The sequence below is a fragment of the Talpa occidentalis genome, unplaced genomic scaffold, assembly GCF_014898055.3.
Source record: "Talpa occidentalis isolate TD23 unplaced genomic scaffold, MPIMG_talOcc4v2.1 talOcc4.5, whole genome shotgun sequence".
NCBI classification, from domain to species: Eukaryota; Metazoa; Chordata; class Mammalia; order Eulipotyphla; family Talpidae; genus Talpa; species Talpa occidentalis.
Window position 1 is genome coordinate 68,669,946 of NW_023604861.1, and position 21,282 is coordinate 68,691,227.

Genomic DNA, 21,282 nt, shown 5'->3' on the forward strand with positions numbered 1-21,282 from the left:
CATTTAACTTCATAGTACCCAGAGGCATGCATATTAAAATGACAATGAAAATACATCACCTTAGAGACATGTAATGGTCTTAACCATAATACTTGTCCATCTAGGCAGAGGAAAAACAAGCCCTCTCCTACAGTTCTGATGAGAGAGCCCATTTCTGTAGGGTAATAGGTTTCTCCTAGAAATTTAATCCTAAGTAAATAATGAACAAGATTGCAATGATATTACCACATTCATGAAAAAATTATTGCGAATAGTGAACAATTGTATGTCTTGTAAGGGGAGACTTGGTTAAAGTGTGTTATCTGTTTATTGTGGGACACTGTTCACCTATGAGAAATAATAATTTTGGCGTATGCTTATGAAAATAGTTGTTTAGGAATAAACACATAGGATGGAAAGCAAAGCTCTGACTTCATGTATATTCTGAGCTTCTGGTTATTGGCACTTGGCTCCCCACCAGGGGTCTGGCATTCCCGGTTTGTGCCTTTATTCACTACAGGGCCAGAGAAACTAGTCATCTGTTGACCCATAGATAAGGAACCCCTGGATTTTCTGTGAGGAACCCCCTGGGGTTCTTTGAAAATACCTGGCAGGAAAAATGCTGGTTTAGGAGGGAGAAAGAAAAAAATTAATACATTTGATTATAGGTCTTATTTTGATTTCATTTACAGATACAAAAACAGAATTTTATAACTGGGGTGGGGGGCAGCCATAGCAGAACTGTGAAATTATTTACCAGCTCTTTTCTAAGCTCACTTGAGCACCCTCTTTTTTCTTCTCTTGAAACTGTTCCACCTTGTGAATTTTCCTTATTTTCCTCTTTGTTGTCTTGCCCCTTGGTGCTGGCCTTCATGTCCTGGGTTTCCTCTCCCCTCAAGTCCTGTTGGTTTCATAAGTTATTCTACTCTTCCTAGGTCCTGATCTTTTCACAACTGCTTTTCCTTAAAGATGTAACTATTTCAGGAGTTGTAGAAATTGCACCCCCAACTCCATCCCCAGAGGTAGCGCACCCTGTTTTCTTCCAAGAAAGAATTTAAAGGCTTCCTAGATACCAAAAACTTAGTTTCTTGTGTTACATAAAGAACTTTGTGTGGTGCGCTTTCTTCATTTTGAAAAATGTCTGCAAATATTTTGGGAACCAAATTTTGGGGAGGGCTTACCCTTTAACTGAACTCTGCGTAGAAACATCCATAAATACAGAGTTTTCTCGGCAGAGCAGCTACAAGTGTGTGCCAGTGACCTAACAGCCAGAGATGATTTCTGGAACATCCTGCCAGGAGTAACAGCAGAGAATAACAAGGATAAAAAACAAACTTTCTTGTTGGCTTTCTTGTTGCAGATACCCATCAAGAATCAAGCAGCTGTGGTTTTTATATGCTTTTTCTTAAATAATGGTATTAGAGAAACCCAATCAAGGGCCTTCCTGGTGGTGCAAGCGGTTAAGACAGCACTATGAAGCTATCTGCAGCCACTGTGGCACAAGTTTGATCCCTAGCCAGGGAGCTAACCCACATGGAGCAGTATTCCTCTCCTGTGTTGCCTGCTGCTACCCTGAGCGGTATATTTCAGTAGATTCACATGTTCTGTAACCCACTGTGTCTCTGGTGAATCCTTTCACCACACCCCCCCCCACCTCTGGCCCACACCCCAGTTCTTATATGCATAAATAAATAAAAATCTTTAAAAAAATAAAATTTACCATTTATACTCTCATGGAAAAGATTTGATATTTTAATTCTTACGTGATGAAGATATTTAATTCTTACATTCTTCTATTTGGGGTCTTCATAAAATAGTGACAATATTAGATATTAGGTTTTCTTGTATGTTTAACTTTTTTCAAAAATGATTTGTTTATGCATGCAAGAACTGGGGTGTAGATCAGAGTTTAGGGGGGTGAGATGATTCACCAGAGAGAGTGGGGAGAAGAACAGTCGGATCCACTGAAATACACTGCTGAAGGGAGCAGTGGGCGAGACAGGAGAGGTCTGCTGAGTCATGTGGGCAGTTCCCTGGCCAGCCTGGGATCCCGGGGATCGAACTCTGGCTGCAGTGGCTGGCTATAGCTTGATAGCACTGTCTTTAACTCCTGTGCCACCAGGGAGGCCCTATGTTTAATAGGGCCCCACCTCTGGCCTGTACCCTAGTTCTTGTATGCATAAATAAATAAATCTTAAAAAAAAAAGTGGGGGGAGAAGGAGGGGAGGAAGCCAGTCAGTTTGCTCTACATATGAAAAGTATTAACATGTCAACGAGGCCCAGCCACTGACATAAGAATCATTATTTAAAGCTAAGTTTCTAAATAATGTCTAAAAAATACAATATTTGTAATTGTATAATTAAAATAATAAAGGTTGTAGGTAATAGAGGTAATATGGGAGGCACTATCTGGCCGATACAGCTCGGAAACAGTCACATCTGCACATGATTATAAAGCCCCTGTTACCTTGACTTCTCTTCCCTAGTCCACCTTTCTCACTATGAATGAATAGTACATAATAATAAAACCCTGGATGTCAGCTCACATGAATTTTGGCTAACTTTTAGAGTGTTTGTGAAAGTTGAAAAAGCAATGCAACTGTTACACTCGGTACTTTCCAGTGAGGCTATGTTTTCCAGATGAAAACACAAACAGTAATTGAAATATAATGAGTATTTTTGGCATCTTGGTATTATAAATATTTTTATTTTTTATGTTACTCGTTCGTTTCTTAGCGTATGCTTTGTGCTTTGGTCTAGAATCAACTACAATCTAAGGAGTGAACTAATGTTTTAGGCAGTGTTTTATTGTTTAAAAGAAAAACAAACAATGGCAGGTAATTGCATATGTTGGCTGAAAACTTACTTTAAATAACCACAAAATTTTTGTTTAAGGTATTTTATCGTGAGACTTAAGGTTTCAAGCAGGAAAGGAAAGAAAGTCTCAGTCCCAAATACAGTGTTTAAATTTTAGCGTTGACTAGAAACTTGTAATCTTTCAGGTAGGTTCACCTTTGTCCTTGTGTTTCTTCAGTGTTCTCAGGGGCTGGTTGTCTGGGGAGAGGGAGGGAAATGCTGTTCTTCTGAGATACTTGCCCTACTCAATGATGAACTCGCCTTATTCATTCATTTCTATTCACCATCCTAGAAGGGGTTGAGGAGGGGTACAGATGATTTCATTGGCATTTGGGGCTTATGAAGTTTCTTTGTTTTAAGTTTAAAAGGGCTTTGGCTAATGGGTAGTGCTCAAGCTTTGGTTTCAAAGTCCTGATGCCCACCACACCTGGGCTGGTCTCAATTACAAAATCTCCACAAATGATGGTGATCTGCTGCCAGGACTGGGAACTGTTCCACTTTAGTCCTCTCTGTACAGTTGAGGAAACTGAGGCCCTATGTTGCTTGGTGATTTGTCCCAAGACCCCACTTGGCTGACCTGAATGTCGAATGACTGATTTCTGGAAGGAGGGTCAGAGTCTCAGCTTCCAGATCTTTGGGGAGCTTCTCTCTTGAGATAGTGAACTGCCTTTTGACAGCTGCAGTGAGCGGAACTCCTGTGGGAAGATGGAACCTGATCTCCTTGCACCCATGAGAAGCTGCCCTTAGCTTTCCCACTGGAGCTGCCACATTCCTCAGTGAGAGAGACATGACAAATTACCTTAAGTGTCCTTCCCTATGCCCTCTTCACCCAACAGATACGTGTGTAATTAGCTAAGTGAGTTGCCTTTTATCACAAATAAACCTTTTGAATAGCTGGTGACTTCAGCATATCTTAGAAGCTGCTTTTCTTGCCTTTTAGGGAACAGTACATATTATTTAGACACAGTGTTTGGTCTAACTCTGTCCTTTAAGGATAAACCATAAACCAATTAAATTTTAACATGGCCGGGCAGCAGGTGTTTCTCTGTGGCGTCCAAAAAGAGCTGCTGGGCCTCATGGATTATGAGTTTTGTTCTATTCCAGTCTTGATCTAAAACACCAGCATTGTTTGTGCACTTCCCTGGCCACTGCTCATGCCCTGGTGCAGCTGCATCCTGGAGGGTGGTACCCAGAGGGCAGTGACCTGGATGCTCCTTGACCCAGCACTGGGCACCTTGAAACACCCTGCCTGGAAAATGGAGCCTCTGGGGAAAAAGGAACATGAAGGAGAAGGATGAGGAGTTGTGAGAGAAGAGGAAGTGAGGATGTAGAGCTACTTGACTGTGTAGGGACTTCCCATGAGAAAAGTTTGATCACATATTTTGGTAAGGATTTATAGCTCCGGGCATCCCTGGTGGCTCAGGGGTTAGTCTCAGTGCTATCAAGCTGTCGCCAGCCTCTGCAACATGAGTTTGATCCCCAGCCAGGGAGCTAACCCACATGGTGCAGCAGACCTCTCCCGTCTTGCACACTACTCTCCTCAGCAGTGTATTTCAGTAGATCCACCTGTTCTGTTCTCCACTCTGTCTTTGGTGAATCCTCTCACACACTGCACCTCTGGCCTGGACCCCAGTTCTTACATGCATAAATAAATTTTTTTTAAAAAAGGATTTATAGCTCCCTGCAAATTTGTGTTACAGGTGGTCACTAGTATAAATTGGAATATTTGATAGAAAAATACTTGCATTGTAAAGTAAGACTGGATTAAAGGGTCATGGTTCATTTCCAGATACACTGTTTGTTCTTGTAGTATGACAGCATCCATTTTCAAATGAAGAAAAGAAAAAATGCATGTCTTTTTCTCCTCAGGATATTAAAGAATTCACTTGTGCCTTATCCAAAATACTCAGTGACTTCTAAAATGACCTTTCTTCCCCCTTCCCCTGTGTGAGGCTGTGCCAGTGATGGGGAAGCTGGTGATTTTCTTTCTGACCCCAAGGACCTTTATAGCCACCTATTCCCATTCCCCTCACCACCACCCATGAGGAATTGGTTTATATCAGACAAGATTGCTCTGACATCGCAGTCTATTTCTGGCAACTGAGGCACTACGGAGATGGAAGCCAGCTCCTGCTATGTAGAGGAAGTGGAATAAACGTTGACTTCAGAGAATATGTTTTTGAGACTAGATTTATGTGTGCATGGGTGACAGTTTCCTGCCTACTTTTCCTGCAAAGTTCTGTACCTGGAGAAAGATTAACAGACTTAGTCTACAGTCAGAGAGAAAAGTATTAATGAAAAATCTATCTCAGTGCAAAACCAAGGGCAAAGTCTGGCTTTGCTCTGCATGTGTGTATGTGTGTTTGGAATGTGCACTGAAAGCGGGTGGGAGGGGACTTTTCATCTCCCATTTGTAAAAGTTTGTTTGGCAGGATCCTTCTGGAGCTTTTAAAGGGTGGTTCCTAGAGTGTGTGTGAGTGGTGAGTAGTCTGGTTGAAGAGAGCCAGTGCTTGTTGGCTTTTTTCTCATTGAGAGTCAAGAGGGAACTCTGTCCAAACTCCTAAGCTAACATGCCAGCCAGCTCAGCCTGCAGGAGAATGCACTTGATTTTGTGGCCATATAATCCCTCTATGGTGGTGGGGAATGAGGTGCAGTCCTGATATTCCCTGCCTAGGTAGCTGGAGTCTTTTCTGGCACAGCAAGGCACTCTGGATTGTACACTAAGAGAGACTCCAGCAAATTCCAGAGTCTCCAATTCCAGATCTCTGGTGGTCTTCTCCCACCAGGCGGTGGACTACCCTTGGACTTCTTGCCAGTGATGGCCGAGTAAGAAAAAATCCTTTTGTAGTTTGGAGCTTACTCTGTTGAGCTTATTAGTACCCTGGTCATCCATTCTCATCTGTCCCCCTGAGACTGGAGTGTCCATTTTGGTGTTTTATGCTCCGTCTACTTAGCATGCTCCATGTGGAGCTAAGAGAATGTCTTATCAGAACTTAGCTAGCCTTGCGGCACTCTGCATGAGCCACTCACCCCCCTTTTCTGAAAACTCACCTGGTAAGTGCCTTTGCAGTGAAAGGAAAAGAAGGGGACCAACACCCTGTTTCTGTGCTCCTGCAGATCCAGTGTGGGGTAAGATGTGTGTTAGAGAAATTTATTTGACACTGACTGCTGCACTTTCCCCTGGAGAGTCTGAGGGGTTTAGCAGAATTTAAATTGCCCAAGGGTTGGAGGCAAGAAATCTCCATGCAAAGAAGACCATCCTTGTAGGTCGCTGTTCTGGTCCCTTGCTGCTATTGCTGATCTCACAAGCATATCTGCCCTTCTAGTTTTTGGTTACAATAAATGACTTTCCCGTATTTTCTTGATGCTTCCAAATATATCAGTTCACTTTTTTCCAACAATGTGTGCTGTCATGATCTACCGATAGAAAATTGGTGGGATGCTGACACTTACGGGAACTGTATTTAAAATAGCCATAGCAGAGCAGATTCTATAACTGGTACTTTGTTTGATTTGGTTTGTCATCAACACATCTTCTGAGTATTTCTCTCATTATTAAAATTTAACTGCAAAATGGCTAATGTTGGATATGTGTGCACTAGGTGGGACTGATGGGATCACATCAGTAAAAGTCTGATCAGGAGGGTCAGAGAGTAATTTCTTAGGATAAGTACTTGCTGAAATGCTACTCTCTACCCCCACCCCCTGCCCCTATCTGAAGAAGCAAGAGAGGTTTTGATTTAAGCAATATAAACAAAGGATTTGTAAAACACATGATATTTTCTTTCCTCACATTCCGTAACTTTGTAAAAATCTTTTTGCATTTTCATATTTATTTAGGTAGCAGGAATGTTTCTGCCTGTTGGATAACAGAGAAGTCACATTAACATAGGCAGTATTTTTTAATTAAACATTTTTTAATAAACAGATGTTTTAATTGGTATAACTTACATAGTGCAAGATTGCAGTAAAGTACAAAATTGCCCAATAAAATAATTTTGATGATAAATATTTCCAATGGTATCCTTAATTTTTTCATCAAAATATTAAATATTTCTCAAAACTTGTCCTTTTTTTCCACTGGAAGTGTCAAACCCATAGAACATGCTTATAAATGTTTGCAGAAGAATGCTTTTGTTTTAAAGAAAATGCAAACGTTTTCTTAGTAGGAAAACACCCCAACAAAAAGTGAACATAAAGTTAGAATCAGTTAAAAACAGGAATGGAAAATTTGTTCTCTTGAGATACCCCTGAGCTCCATGGAGGAGAACTTGGTGCACATCTCATCTTGGGCACAGATTTGAGTGCTGTGGTGTTACTGCAGTGGTCATAAGGATGGCAGATGCTTTGTGGTGAACCAACTCAGAGGCCTGTGGTTAGGAGGGATCTCGATATGCATGCTGCCCAGCTTCCCCCACAGCACTTGGCCCCCTTTGTACTTCCCTCCCTGAGTGAACCACTGGATGCTGGTGAACTCCACTCTCTGCCAACCCTCTGCATTTTTTGGAGAACTCTAGTTGTTAGAAAGCTCCTTCTAACCCTGAGTCACTGTGAAATTTTGTTGTCCCTGCCTGCCAAGGCATCTGTTCCAGTGCCCACAGGAGGACTCCTAAGGCTGCTTAAAAACTGTTGTCAGTGTTTCTTTAGGGCTTGCCCAGGGTGGGGGTTGGTGGTCCTTGCTCCTGGGCCGGGACTCCCAGAGGCATTACGGCCTGACTGCCCCCTCTTGTGGGCACTGCGTTGGTCAGTCCACTGGGATGATAGATGCATTTCTAAGAGTGAAGCTGCTGCAGTCAGACTACCTTTTGCTGGTGCTTAATCTTTATTTTATTTATTTATTTATTTTTGCATAAGTCAGTGGATTTAATGTGTTAATGTAGCATTTCACAGATAGTTTATTGGTATGATTCCAAATAACACATATGATTTCAAATAACTGAAGCACATTTTTTTGGGATTGGTGTAGTTGTCATTTCTTCTAACCTTGGTTATTTAAAAAAATCTATATTTAGGACTATATGTGTTCTTGAACGATTTAAAATTTCTTGTGCTAAGTGTGCTTTCTGAGTTGGTGAGGAAAGTGTTGACTAGGTCTGGGCCCTGTGGCAGGAATCTGCCTGCACCTATTACAAGTCAGCACCCTTTCAATGTGGTCAGCAGGGAACATTTCAAATTAGCCTCTCCTATTTAGACAGAAATTTGAAGTCTCCATTTGAAGTTTTTCCTTGGGTCACTGAGGGAAGTCAAAATTCTAATGTGGCAAATATAGTTTTAAAAAAAAGTAAAATGAAGATAATTCTTGATTCAAGGTATTTTATTTTTCAGCTTTTGTTTGTTTTTACTATTTACAGCTTTGAGTGGAACATTTACCTTTGGATGTACTTGAAAGATTTTCTTCTTGATATAGCAGATTTGATAGGAAAAGTGCTTGAAATACTCCTGGGAGGTGAGAAACTTTTAAGTATAAAATTTACTAATGTTTATTGTTTTACTATATACTAGGCATATCTCGGCATACATTGATGGATAAAGAGCGAAATGCCTAATAATTCATCAGGAGTGTAGTATACAATATGAAATACAGTTATTTAACGAAGAATTACATAGAGAATTATTTAAATAAACCCTGTTTTCCATCAACAAGAGCGTATAACACAGCAGGAAACCCTGGACTGGGGCTGGGGCTTCAGAGGAACCTTCCTAGAGAAAGTTAGTAACCTGTTGTCCCTATCTTTAAGATGAGAAGTTACAGAGAGATACAGCTCCATTGCTGGTGAGATTAGAAAGCCTCCCTTAATTACTGGAGTCCTTTTGGGTTAGGATTAGCATTTAATGACAGAAGATAGCACTTGAGTTCATGCAGACACCACTAAAAATCCAGCCACTGCTGTGGTGCCCATGAAAACTCTGACAGAATTGTAGAATGCCAACAGAACTCAGTGTCTTCCAGTTCTCGAAATTGTTCTACCATCCTGTTCGTTCTTCACCCTGTGGCTGACTTTGACAAAAGAAGCAGCTAACTTTTTAAAAACATTTGGAGGCAGAACAAAAAAGGGCATGTTATGTTGTAGATATTTTGGAACATATATGGCTGGTTTATTAATAATATTTCAAGGAAATGAAAGTATAAGCTTGATTTTTGGCCAGTGTAGGAGTTTAAAAAATGTGGCTTCCAAAATCACATTCTAGATCTTTAGAGCGTTCTGGATGCTCTAGTTCTTAATCTTCTAAGCCTATTTCCCTCTGTTGGAAGAATAAAGGAAGTTGCTGGTTTCCTGTGCTCTTGAATCTGATTTCGTTTTTCACCAGCTAAGACCTTATTTCTTTTTTAAAAAAGATTTATTTATTTATGCATACAAGAACTGGGGTATAAGCCAGAGGTGCAGGGGGCAGGGTGTATGTGAGAGGATTCACCAGAAAGAGTGGGGAGCAGAACAGGCAGATCTCTTGAAATATCCTGCTGAAGGGAGCTACGGGCAAGACAGTAGTGGCCTGCTGTGCTATGTGGGTGAGCTCCCTGGCTGGAGATTTGCTGGGGCTGGCAACAGCTTGATAGCACTGTGTCTTTAACCCCTGAGCCACAAGGGAGACCCCAGACCTTATTTCATTTTGAGGTAATTTGAGCCATTGTGTAGGAGCCCAGCAAATTCGAATTTCAGGTCCATGTGCCCATGGGCTTGGATAGGCCTGTGCCTTCCTGAGGAGTTTTGAGGATTGTTGGGTTGTTGTTCAGTGGGTGGATTATGGTCACGCCCTGTGATTTTGTCTAGTTGCCTTTGATGAAGACATGCTCTTAGTTTTACACCAGAGAACTTTTCTGTGGTTCTAAACTAAAGCAATATTTTAAACACTATGGCTCATTTTTCTTTGCATATCAGTGTTTAAATAGTCTAGAAAGCCAAATTGAAACTCCACATTTACTATAATTCACCACTTACGTTACTTTAACTTGATTAGTTTGCTATCAAGTACCATTGAAGTCAAGCTTTAAACAGTAATATAACGAATTTTAATAAATTCCAGTCTGTATATATGGTAAACAGTGTTTAAAATTTTTCTTTCAAATTAATCAGGTTTAAATGAATTTTAGCAGTCGATTTGGGCATGTTAAACTTGTAATTACTTGAAAAATTTTTTCCATGATCAACATTATTACTCCTTTTCAAGTATCATAAGCCAGTCTTTACTCATTCTGTTTATTTGCAATGTTACAGATTTCTAAGTAACTTTGGGAAACATTTACCAAGCATACAAAAGGAAAAAAAGACTTGCTGAATTTTTAACTTAAGGAATAGGAGTTGTTTGAAGTACTCTCTGAGAAAATTTAATGATATATAAGCCTTTGGAAATTTGGCACTATTAAAGCCTAGAATTTAGGTCATTTTGTAAAGGTGAGTATTTAAAAAATATTATATATTAAGATAAATGTGTTTATCCCAAATGAATTTACAAAATAAGTGATTACCCCATTTCTACCCAAATATGATCCTTCCTATTCTGTAGCAGTCAAAATAAATGTGTTATAAAAATTCTCTTTTTCTAAATTGAGTCTGTTGCCCCTTTCAAAATGATGCTGATATGGGAATACAGCTCAGGCATAGAGCATTTGACTGCAAGACAATGATAATTTTGCTAGGGTTCAGGGTGCATATCATTTAGGGAAAACAAAGCATTGTGTTTCAGATTTAGTGTTCTGTGTGACACTGCTGTTGCTTGCTGTTTTAGTTCATAATTGTTTTTGAGCACCTGCTCTGGTTTAAAGGCTGTGCTGGTGTGGGTGGTATAAAGATGAACAGAACAGAGAGGTCCTTGGCCCTTGTAGAACTTAGTATTGCCTTTCATTGCAATTTTACATATTTCATTTGATTTTCTTCCCAGGTAGATGAGATATGTATTTGATAGAATTGCAGAGAATTTTGGCACTGGACTGCTATAGGAATAACAGTGAGCTCCTGAGTAGAAAGCATGTATTCGCTCTTGTCTAGCATATATGATGCTATAACCTTATGAAATTTCACAAAGAATGAGGCAATGAAATGTCAACATCACTAAATTCAGGATTGGCATTTTGGCAGTAACCTAATGTAACTTGAAACTATTTTAAAGTAAAAGTAAGACCAAAGGGTTATTTATAATGGTTCCGAAACTTCATATTGGCTGTAAGATGGCAAAGTTAGGGCTACATTGAGTTATTGACTTTGACTTTAATTCTTCTCTGTTAAGTAGAACAGAAACAAGGATGGCCTTTAATTGCTAAGTATATGTGAGGATAGACATTGTATTTAACAGAAATGTAAAAAAAAAAAATTGTTACTGTTTGGTTCAAGTTAGGAGATTTTGAGGCCTATTGAGAGATATTGAAAAGATGGGAAACACTTTTTTGTGGATCTGTTTTCAAGGTAAAGCTAAGTAAAAAAAAAAATTAGAGCTTCCAAATTTATATTTAGAACCTAGATGGTATCATGTAGGCAGAGAAAAGAAATAAGGTACTTTGTCTAAAATTTTAATGTGCAAATAATAAATGAGATTAAATTTCTCTGCAGTCTGTGAAGAACTTTAAGTCATTCAAATAGTAAATATTTATAATTTCACTGTTATCAGTGCAGTTTATTCTGTAAAATGGAGAGTCAGGATGTTATGCTTCTCCCCCAACATTATATTATTCCTTGTGGAAGACATGCCATGTTGCATAACATTGTTTAATAATGATAATTTCTTAAGTCATAGAAGACTTTAAAAGCTGGAATCTTGTTAATATATTGACTTAAAATAAAATAAATTGTTGTTAGTATATTTTCCACTAGTGACAGGTTTTCAGAACAATTTCCTTTTCAGTAAAGGTTGATTTTGCTCCTCCAAATAATAGAACTTGGTTTAACCTGCTCATGTTATAAAATAAAATTTGTTGCTAGAGTTTTGTTCATAAAACTAGAACCAGCCTTCCAGTGGCATCTTTCATTTGTACAGGAAATGGATATGTCTGAATATTAACAGTGAAGATGTCTTTTTTCTTTTGGGCTGCTAGATTGGGTGGTGTATAAACAACAAACATTTATTTCTCCTATTTGGAGTCTGGGAAATCTTAAGATCAAGGCCTTGGCAGCTTTGTTACCTGGTGAGGACCCTCTTCCTGGTTCACAGATGGCAGTGGTGAGGGGAAGGATGATGGTAGGAGTGAGGGGTACACTCTGGTATCTGGTATCTGTTTTGTAAGGACTGTTGAAACAACTCATGAGGGTGCTACTGTCATGACCAAGTGACCACCCCAAATCCTCACCTCCAAAACCATCACATTGGCCGTAATAATTTAACTTGTGAATTTTGGGGGGACACCGACATTCAGTCTTTAGCAGAAGGTTTATAAAGGATCTTTAGTTTCTGAATGCTATAGGCAGAAAATGGCCAAATCTTTACTGGTTCCCTAAAGTACACGTTAGTGTTGGGGAGAAGTAGTCCACCATGACCTTTTTAAGTCAGAAATGTGATGGAATTCTAATTATTTGTACAGTGAAATTTATGCTTCATCTTCCTGCCTTCTGTACCTGCCCTCAAGTCTTCATTTACTTAAAATGGGTAATACCGTTTTCTCTTTAGCTTGGACAGTGTTCCTTATTTTCTCATTCCTTCACTTTTAGATATTTTTTCCCTCATCACCCACACACAAAATTTTAATACCTCATATATACTGTGTCTTTATGGTTATGTTAAAAAAGAATATAATTTTTTGTTCCTTCCTCAAAATGACTTCTTTTTCTTTGCACACAGTATAGCTCCCTCATTGAGGTCACACAAGCTAGGATCTGATTGGGTGAGTTTCTGCCTGTCGCCGTAGCTAGACTTTGAAGAGGGCTAACCTTGTTTCCTCATTTATTTAAAAACTTTGAGTCCATTAGATATTTTTCTTTTTTTTATAATTGCACCTTAATATTTATTTTTGTGTACATCAAAATTAATTTACTAAATTATTCTTCCTTCCATCACATATTTTACTTACTTCTCTATACCCATTTTCTTTTTTTTTTATTTTATTTTTCCTCTGTGAGATAAACCCTAAACTTCTTTTTTTTTTAATATTTTATTTTATACCTCAGCCATTCCCAATGATCTTTTGAAGATGATACTATAATTGGCCTTATTTAAAGGCTTTGCTGTGGCAGTACAGTAGGGAAGTATATTTTTCTTGTATGGACCACTATTACAGGTTTGTGCCATAAAACACAAGCTAACTTACTAACTTAAAGCATGAACTTAGGAGTCATACACACTTGATTCAGCTCTCATGGCTTCCTCACTTCAAAAGATCGCTGGGAAGGGCTGAATGTAAAAGCAAAAAAAGCACAATGCCCATCTAAAGTAAGCCAGCAAATAAATTATTTTTCATTGTATTAGAGTTTTCTTTGTTAGTTAGGCTCCATCTGCTCTTTGCATTTTGAAGATTAGATTGCGTTCTTGTGGCTCTGGATTCAGTAGTTATAAAGATATTCTGGGTATTGGACTCGTAGCTCCGTGACTTGATAGTTGCTTAATTCTTTGGGCCTCAGTTTCCACATTTTGTTAATTAAGATAGAAACAAAATAAATTGGTTGAAATTTCAAATATAGCAGTAATCCTAATAAATGCAAATAGATTATGTTTGTCAACTAAATGACAGAGATTCTTTGACTGGATTTGAAAAAAGAAAGAGAGACACACACCTAAAAAAATGACTCTGAAAGGTTGAAATAGTAGAATGGGAAAAGTACTAGGCAGATATTGCTGTCAATGAAAACAGAATTATGTGTGATTAGAAAGAAGAATATTTCATAAAATTAAGTACTCATCAAGAAGATAAGATAATTATGACCATCTCTATTTAGGGAAATACAAGGAAAATGTGTTAAATCCACAACCATAGTGGGAGATTTTAATTAAACTCTTTTGATAAATAAAACAAAAAAAGTTAATGTGCCTATAGAATATTTGAAGACCACCTTTACTAATGATTTTTTTTTAAAGATTTATTTATTTATTTATTTATTTATTTATTTATACAAGCACTGGATACAGTCAGAAGCACGGGAGGGTGAGAGAATTCACCAGAACCAGAGCGGAGAGCAGAACAGGCAGAGTGACGAAGTACACTGCTGAGGGGAGCAACGGGTGGCAGGAGAGGTCTGCATGCCATGTGGGACACTTGCCCGGCCTCTGGGGATTGAACCTGCACTGCAGAGACTGCGGGCAGCTGTGCAACCCAGCACTCAACCTCTGTGCCACCGGGGAGGCCCTTTACTAATGATATTTAATTATTAAACAAATCATGAGCACTTTACTTCATAATGGTCTGATTCTTTGAATTTCATGCTCGGTGTTGTTTTACTTTTTTAAAAGATTTATTTATGCATAGGAGAGCTGGGGTACAGGCCAGAGGTGTGGGGAGGGGGCGTGAAAGGATTCACCAGAGACAGAGTTGGAACAGAACGGGCAGATTGACTGAAATACACTGTTGAGGGGAGCAGTGGGTGAGACAGGAGAAGTCTGCTGTGCCATGTGGGTCAGCAACTTGGCCAGCCAGGAGTGAACTTGGGCCCAGGGATCAAACTCGTGCTGTGCTACAGTGGCTATGGATAGCTTCAAAGTGCTGAGACTTAACCCCTGGGAGGCTCTGTTCTATTTTTGTACAGTGACTGTGTGCCTGTAAAACTGTAAGTAAACTGGATAATGTTTAAAGTGAATGATCTTTTATATAAAATATTGTAGATGTGTGACATTTATTTGTTCACTGTCATACTGTGTCTTTCCACATAGAACTTGATGTTTGTGAGTGGAGAACTCTGAAAATTTTTGATAGGATCTTGGGCTTTTTAAAAATTTTCCAATATATTTTTTCTACCTGGAAGCTTTATTATGCAAACAGGTATCCCTCTACATTTTAAAAGAATTTAGGAATGTATAAATAGAAGATATCTTTAGAAAGAATAAATTAAAAAATGAATGAAACCTTTCAATTTTGACTTTGTAACTTCCAGTAGCTCCATGAACCCAAGTAATGGGTTAGCTGGGTTTATCCATCACCATGCTTGTAGATATGGTGTCTTGCAGGTATTTTTATCGGATGAAATATCTTTATTTGGTCTCTTTACTCTTACTGCTGAATGCCTCAGTAGGCGAATTGCAAACAGGGTGTATGTGACTCTCTTGCTTTCTGGTTTCTTCCTGGAAATTCTGACCTACAGTTTTGTCCCTTCAAAGTCCAGAGCAGGACTTACTTTTTTTTTTTTAAAAAAGGCAGTACACCCTAGCCAGGTGTATACTTTTTTTTTTTCTTTTTTTGGGACCCTCGCCGGCGGCTGGGGAACGAACCAGCGCTACAGAGGCTGCGGGCAGCCTCGCAGCCCAGGGCTAAAACCACTGCGCCACCTGGGGAGGCCCCAGGTGTATGCTTTTTTGAAATTTTTATGAGTAAAATTGGGGGGGTCTTAGATAGTTGCAGAACATTTGAGACTGAGAATTCTGCCAAAGTAATTGTTAGTGTTATGCCATTCCTCCTCAAAAAGGATTGACAAATGTTGGTCACTTATTTCACTTTTATTTAATTTATATGAACCTTTAGTTAAGATTGGCATTAAGGAAGTGTGTATAGATGAAGTGCCATTGAAAAGTCCACTTATTCTTTATTAGTTGCTTTGCTTTCTGAAATCTGAGTAGTTCCGACCCCCCCCAAAATTCTTTAAATGGGTAAAAACTAAATTAAAGGGAAAACTAAATTTTTATGTGTACATGGAGAAGCACCTTATTAAATGTGTGTTGGTGTATATGACCGCCTCCTCTAAAAATGTGGGTTTCTTGAAAGCAGAGTGTTTGCCAGATTTACGTGGCTCAGAGGAGTAGGTTTTTGGGGCTTTGTGACTGCTCCTAAATAAATGAATAGCAAGAACTTAGTGTTTCCAGGCACCCCATAGTATTTGAGAGATACAAAGATAGTTTGATGAGGATATGACCTTGAGAACCTATGGCCAATTCATAATAAGAAAATTTTTGTAATTAAGAAGGTCTTACAGTGATTGGTGATAGGCTCATCAAAGGTATATAAGAGGAGGTATCTGGGAGGGAGTGTGGACAATCTAAGACTGTGTGCTTTAGAGCAAGTGGGGGTAGTGTGTGGTTAGGATGAGAGGATGCCCCAGCTGGGATTTGTGGGAAGAGTAGAGAGAGCTCTTCCAGGTGACTGTTTGGGAGGTAAGAACAGATTAGATTGAGTTCCCTCAGGAGCTGTAAGAGCTTAGAAGAGAATGAGCTTAGGAAAGAAATGTTGAGACCAGTATGAAGATACAGGCAGGACCTCCCAATGAGGGGCTCGTTTCTCTCCAAAGGATTCTGGACATTGTTCTGAAGGCATGAGCCTTGGTGGGTTTTAGTCTGGGATTGAAATGATCAGAATTACATTTTAGCAAGGTCCCTCTGGTGGTTGCATAGGGGAATGGCTCAGGGGTTAAAATTAGAGGTGAGGCTCCCGAATCAGAAACTATTGCTTGAACTAACTCATGAGATTTTTCAGGAGGTGCAAGCTCCTCTGGGGCCTAAATATGGGAGGAGGAGACGTGAAGAGTGGCTGCAAGATTTCTAGCTGCAGTGACTGGGAGAAGCAGTGGTGGCTGTCAGTGAGGGAGTAAGCAGGGAAAAAGTGGCTTGGGGGGAGGAAATACAAATTTAGTGTTAGACAATGGCTTGGTGATCCATACGAGATAATTGCACTTAGCCATTGTCTGCATGGGGTAGGCACAGGACAGAGTGGGTGAGTTTCGCTAGAGTAACAGAGAGCACTGAAAGGAAGGTTGACAGTAAATAATATAAAACAAAACCCTGTGCACTAATCTAATAATACCAGTGTGATATTGGAATTAGATTTGGCATTTTGGAAAGTAAGAAAATGGAGAAAATATTTTCCTGGGCTTTGCCAGGTATTGAATTTCAGAATTTTAATCAATAGAAACTATTAGAGCATGCCTAAGCTTGAAATGGTGATCTAGTTTTTTTTTTCCTGATGGCTGTGACCTGGTGGTGTAACGTGGCCACAGCTGGAGCTGAAAGACCCTCTTTGCCACATGGGTGTAGGATAATAGTTTCCTTATCCATTCCAGCCTTGGTCTGCCAGTTTGAAAAAATAAAATTATTGTCTTATTTAAGCAGAAAATCAGAACACTTGGAATATTCCAGTTCATAGAACATAGGACTAGAAAAGAGTAATTTGGTAGGTAGCACTTGGCTTTCTTGCATGGTCCTTTTTTTCTCTCTCTCACAGAGCAGGGATGGAACCTCCCTAGTGGCACAAGGGGTTAAGTCTCAGCACTATGAAGCTTCCCCAGCCACTGCAGCACATAGTTCTATCCCTCAGCCAGGGAGCCACTCACACGGCATGTCAGACCTCTCCTGTCTCACCCTCTGCTCCCCTCAGCAGTGTATTTCAGTACGTCTGCCTGTTCTGCTCCACACTCTGTCTCTGGTGAGTCCTCTCACCCCTGCATCTCTGGCCTATACCCCAGTTCCTGTATGCATAAATAAATCTAAAAAAAAAAAAAAAGAGCAGGGATGGTAGGTATGTACATATAATCAATATAATCATGTTCCCAAAACCTAGCCACAAAAAACCTGTGTATCTGTCACACCCCAAATCACACCAAGGATATTATTTTTACTCGTCAAGGATTATGTAATGAGTTCTTTTGTAGCAATCAAGTCAGTCAGAATCTGGAGCCCTGGGAATCCTTCCCCGAGAGGAGATTGTTTCCTCTCACCTCACCCTTACATAACCTTCTCGGGCTCTTCAAATGGTGAAAGGCGGACCCAGCAGGCTGAGTGCCAGAATAGCCAGTGCTCCTTTCTTCTCTCCTTCTTAATCTTCCCACGCCATTAAGAAGTACACATTACCTCACTGGCCCTTGGGACACATAGCTAATAGCACCTTGGGAAGATCTAACCCTCTGGATATCCTCCAGGGGACACTGATCTGTGTGAGAGAAACTGCCCTTCCAGCTGCACAGTCACTTGCCTGAGTGGTAGAGGATAATGCTATTTGTAGCATGCTGCCCTCTGACTGGCCCTTCACCTCACATCTTTTTTTTTTACTTTTAATTTTTTTTTAATTCATACATACAAGAACTGGGGTACAGACCAGATGTGCAGGAGGGTGAGAGGATTCACCAGAGACAGAGCGGGAAACAGAACAGGCAGACTGATACACACTGCCGAGGGGAGCAGCAGGTGAGACAGGAGAGGTCTGTCATGCCATGTGGGTTTCTCCCTGGCCAGCCGGGAATCGAACCCTCGCTGCAGAGGCTGTGGACAGCTTCATAGCACTGCGCTCAACTGCCTGCACCACCGGGGAGGCCATACCTCACATCTCCTGTTGAGCTGGATACCTTGAAACAGCCTTTCACTCTGGCGCTGCTGGGGATGTGGGATGTTTTGCTTTGACATTGCCCTGAAAAAAAAAAAATTTTTTTAACATTTCCACCATTTTAAAAAATTTAATTGTTTGGCAAGGATGTTGTCTTAGGAGAGATGGAGAATACCGAAGGAAAAAAATGTTCCTAATATCCATGTCTAGACAATCAAGAAGAATAGCTTATAACACTGGCATTTCATATGTACTGAGGTCAGTAGAACTTTTTCTTTCTACTCTCCTCTTTGTTTGAAGGAACAGTGGTCTTATTAAAGAACACTGTTAAAGAAAGACGCTTAGAAAAAAATGCTTTTTCTGAATGACTTAATTTAAGCTTAAGGAAAAGATTAACACTTGCTTGTTGAGAAGTATGTGTAAAGCAGCAGGGGATTTGGGGACCAGTCAGTAGTGGGAAGAGAGATTTGTGGGAGGAAAAGGGTCGTTGTGGGGTTTACGCTAGAGCCAGGTGTGGTGGGAGTTGGGGCACAGGTCACTGCCATAGAGCCTGTGGGTGACTTGTTCTCCTTAGTCAGCAGATGGCACCAAATAGCCAAATTGAATCTGGAGAAAGGGGTATAGTGTTTAGATTTCACGTGGGTTGGATTAATTGCATTTTCTGTACTTTAAGACACTTGTAATTAATAGCACCTTTACACTTTTTACCTCTAGACACACAGCCTCCAAGGCTGAATTTTATTTAAGTCTTTGGTATTAAAATAGTCATGAAAATGAACAGTTTCCAAGTTTAAATGGTTACTGACAATGCTGATTTTTATTTTTGACGGGTTAATCTGTCAAAAACAACTGTAAGACTAATCAATAGACTTTCACTTACTGACTTACAAAATCTTGTAAATACATTGCAAGATACATCAGTATATTAAAATTAATTTTGTGATATATACATTGGGATTGATTATGTGTACCTATTGGGAATCCTGATTTTACTTCTATTCAAGATGTTTCTCACCCATTGACAGAGGGTTTGGGTCAAGAAGTGATCTATCCACTCAATGGAATATTACTCTGCCATAAGGAAAGATGAAATGTTGCTATTTCATCTTCCAACAAAATGAAGAGAGTTCAAGGGAGTTATTTGTAATAAAGCAAGAAAGAATATCAGAATAAATATTCAATACATAGGGAATGATTTGACAAATTACAATGCTTATAAAAACTAGCTGACTCAAATAAACAAAGTGAGGCTTCTGAGGTTAGAAGGGAGACAGAGTAAAGGGGGTATAATGAGTGGGGGCAGATATTTTGCTTTGAGCAAAGATTAGCAACTCTGCATTACCAGTGGCTTGGTTGTAATGCAGATGCTTCTCCCTTGGGATGTGTTGCTGATGTTCATAGATAACCTGTGAGATTACAGCTAATGACAGAAGAGGGGGCATTTCTGTCCCTGTGCCACCAATTGCTATACCATTTAAGGTGCTGTTAATTTGTATCAGTTTAATTTGTTGCCATGGAAACATGGTTGGTTGTGATGTATGGGTGTGTGCTTGAACCTGAGAAAAGGTGTGTGTGAATCGCTGTGGGAGAAAGGCTGCTTTTCTGCACAGGTGGCTTTACTTCCTTTGAATGTTGGAACATGTGAGGAAAAACTTAGCCAAGTGTTCATTTTGTGGTTGCTAGCTGGTGCCTGCTTCTGTCACTGCAATGCTGTAGTAATGAGGCCTGCTAACACTGACCCATGTGCACATTGTTGGTGCATAGTGAATAAGGCCTTCAGTAAACAAGGGTCTCTACAAAATCTTAATGATTTTTGAGTTTTAAGGTGGGTGGCAAGATGAGATGGGTGGGGGAGAGAACAAGCATCTTTTCCTTGGGGCATCCTCCTACCACTGAACAGGGAAGCATCTTTCTTCCTCCTCCTTCCTTTCACTCTTCTTAATTGACATACAGCTTCATATGTAAGATGTGCAGAATTTAGCCACACCATTGGGACTAAGCACACAATCCTGCCTCCTAGAATCTGCTTTTTACACAGCACAAGGGTCAGTCTTTAAAAACACACATCCAATGATTAGTTTAAGATCCTGCAGTGGTTTCTATTCTTGGTCTAATTGGCCTAGCTTTCCAACCACCACTCCTCGTTTCTCTCTGTGCCCATAGGACTAGCTGTTCTGACCTCTTGTTCTTACCACACGACTTTTTTTCTAAGAGTTGTTTCCTTGACTGGAATGCTGTTCCTTTTGATTGGGGTGTGTAAAGGCCGGACTGGACACTGCAGGTTTTCTGATTCCATGCAGACCGGGTAAAGGAGGAGTCAGAGTCCTTAGTGGGTTTTTGCAGGTCTTTTATTGGGGTTCACCAGTCATATGGCAGGCAGGGGTGCTGGCTGGGGTGAAGCAAGTCTTCACTCTATCTGAGCTATCTGTAGTTCGTTCTGCTGCTTCTCGGCTTTTCTTTCGGCTTCTGCTTCGGCTTCTACTGCTGCTCCTGGCGTCCCCGTGACACCGCCCTTAAAAAAAAGCACAGTCTTAGCTCAGCTGAATCCCATCTACCTATGCCCACACCCTACTCCAGGTGCCCGCCATCAGGCATGCATTCAGGACAAGGATCCATCATCTATCCTGATGGCGGAAGGGCAGAAAAGCCTGATATTTTCTTTATCCTACAGGGGGTGGCCTGTTCCTTTTTGACCTTGAGATCTCATTTTAACTACCAACTCAGAGACCCTTCCCTGACCACCTGATCAAAAATAATCACTCAGTAGTCTCCAAGCAACTTTGAAATTTATAACACAGTATTGTTGTAGGGGCAGGAAGACACAGAGCAGGTTTTCTGTGATCCTATGCAGATGATGAAGGAGATTCCTGGAGCCCTCGGTGACTTTTTCAGGCTTTTATTGAGTTTACCAGGTACATAGCAGGCAGGGGTGCCCAGGGCCCAGGAAGCTGGCAGGCCTCCTAGCCCCTGGTGAATCTTCACTCTTTCTGGGTTCTCCGGTGTTCTCTCGTGGTCTCTGCTTCTCTTTCGCCCTGCTCTCTTCTCTTCCGTTCTCTTTCACTCTGTTGTTCTGC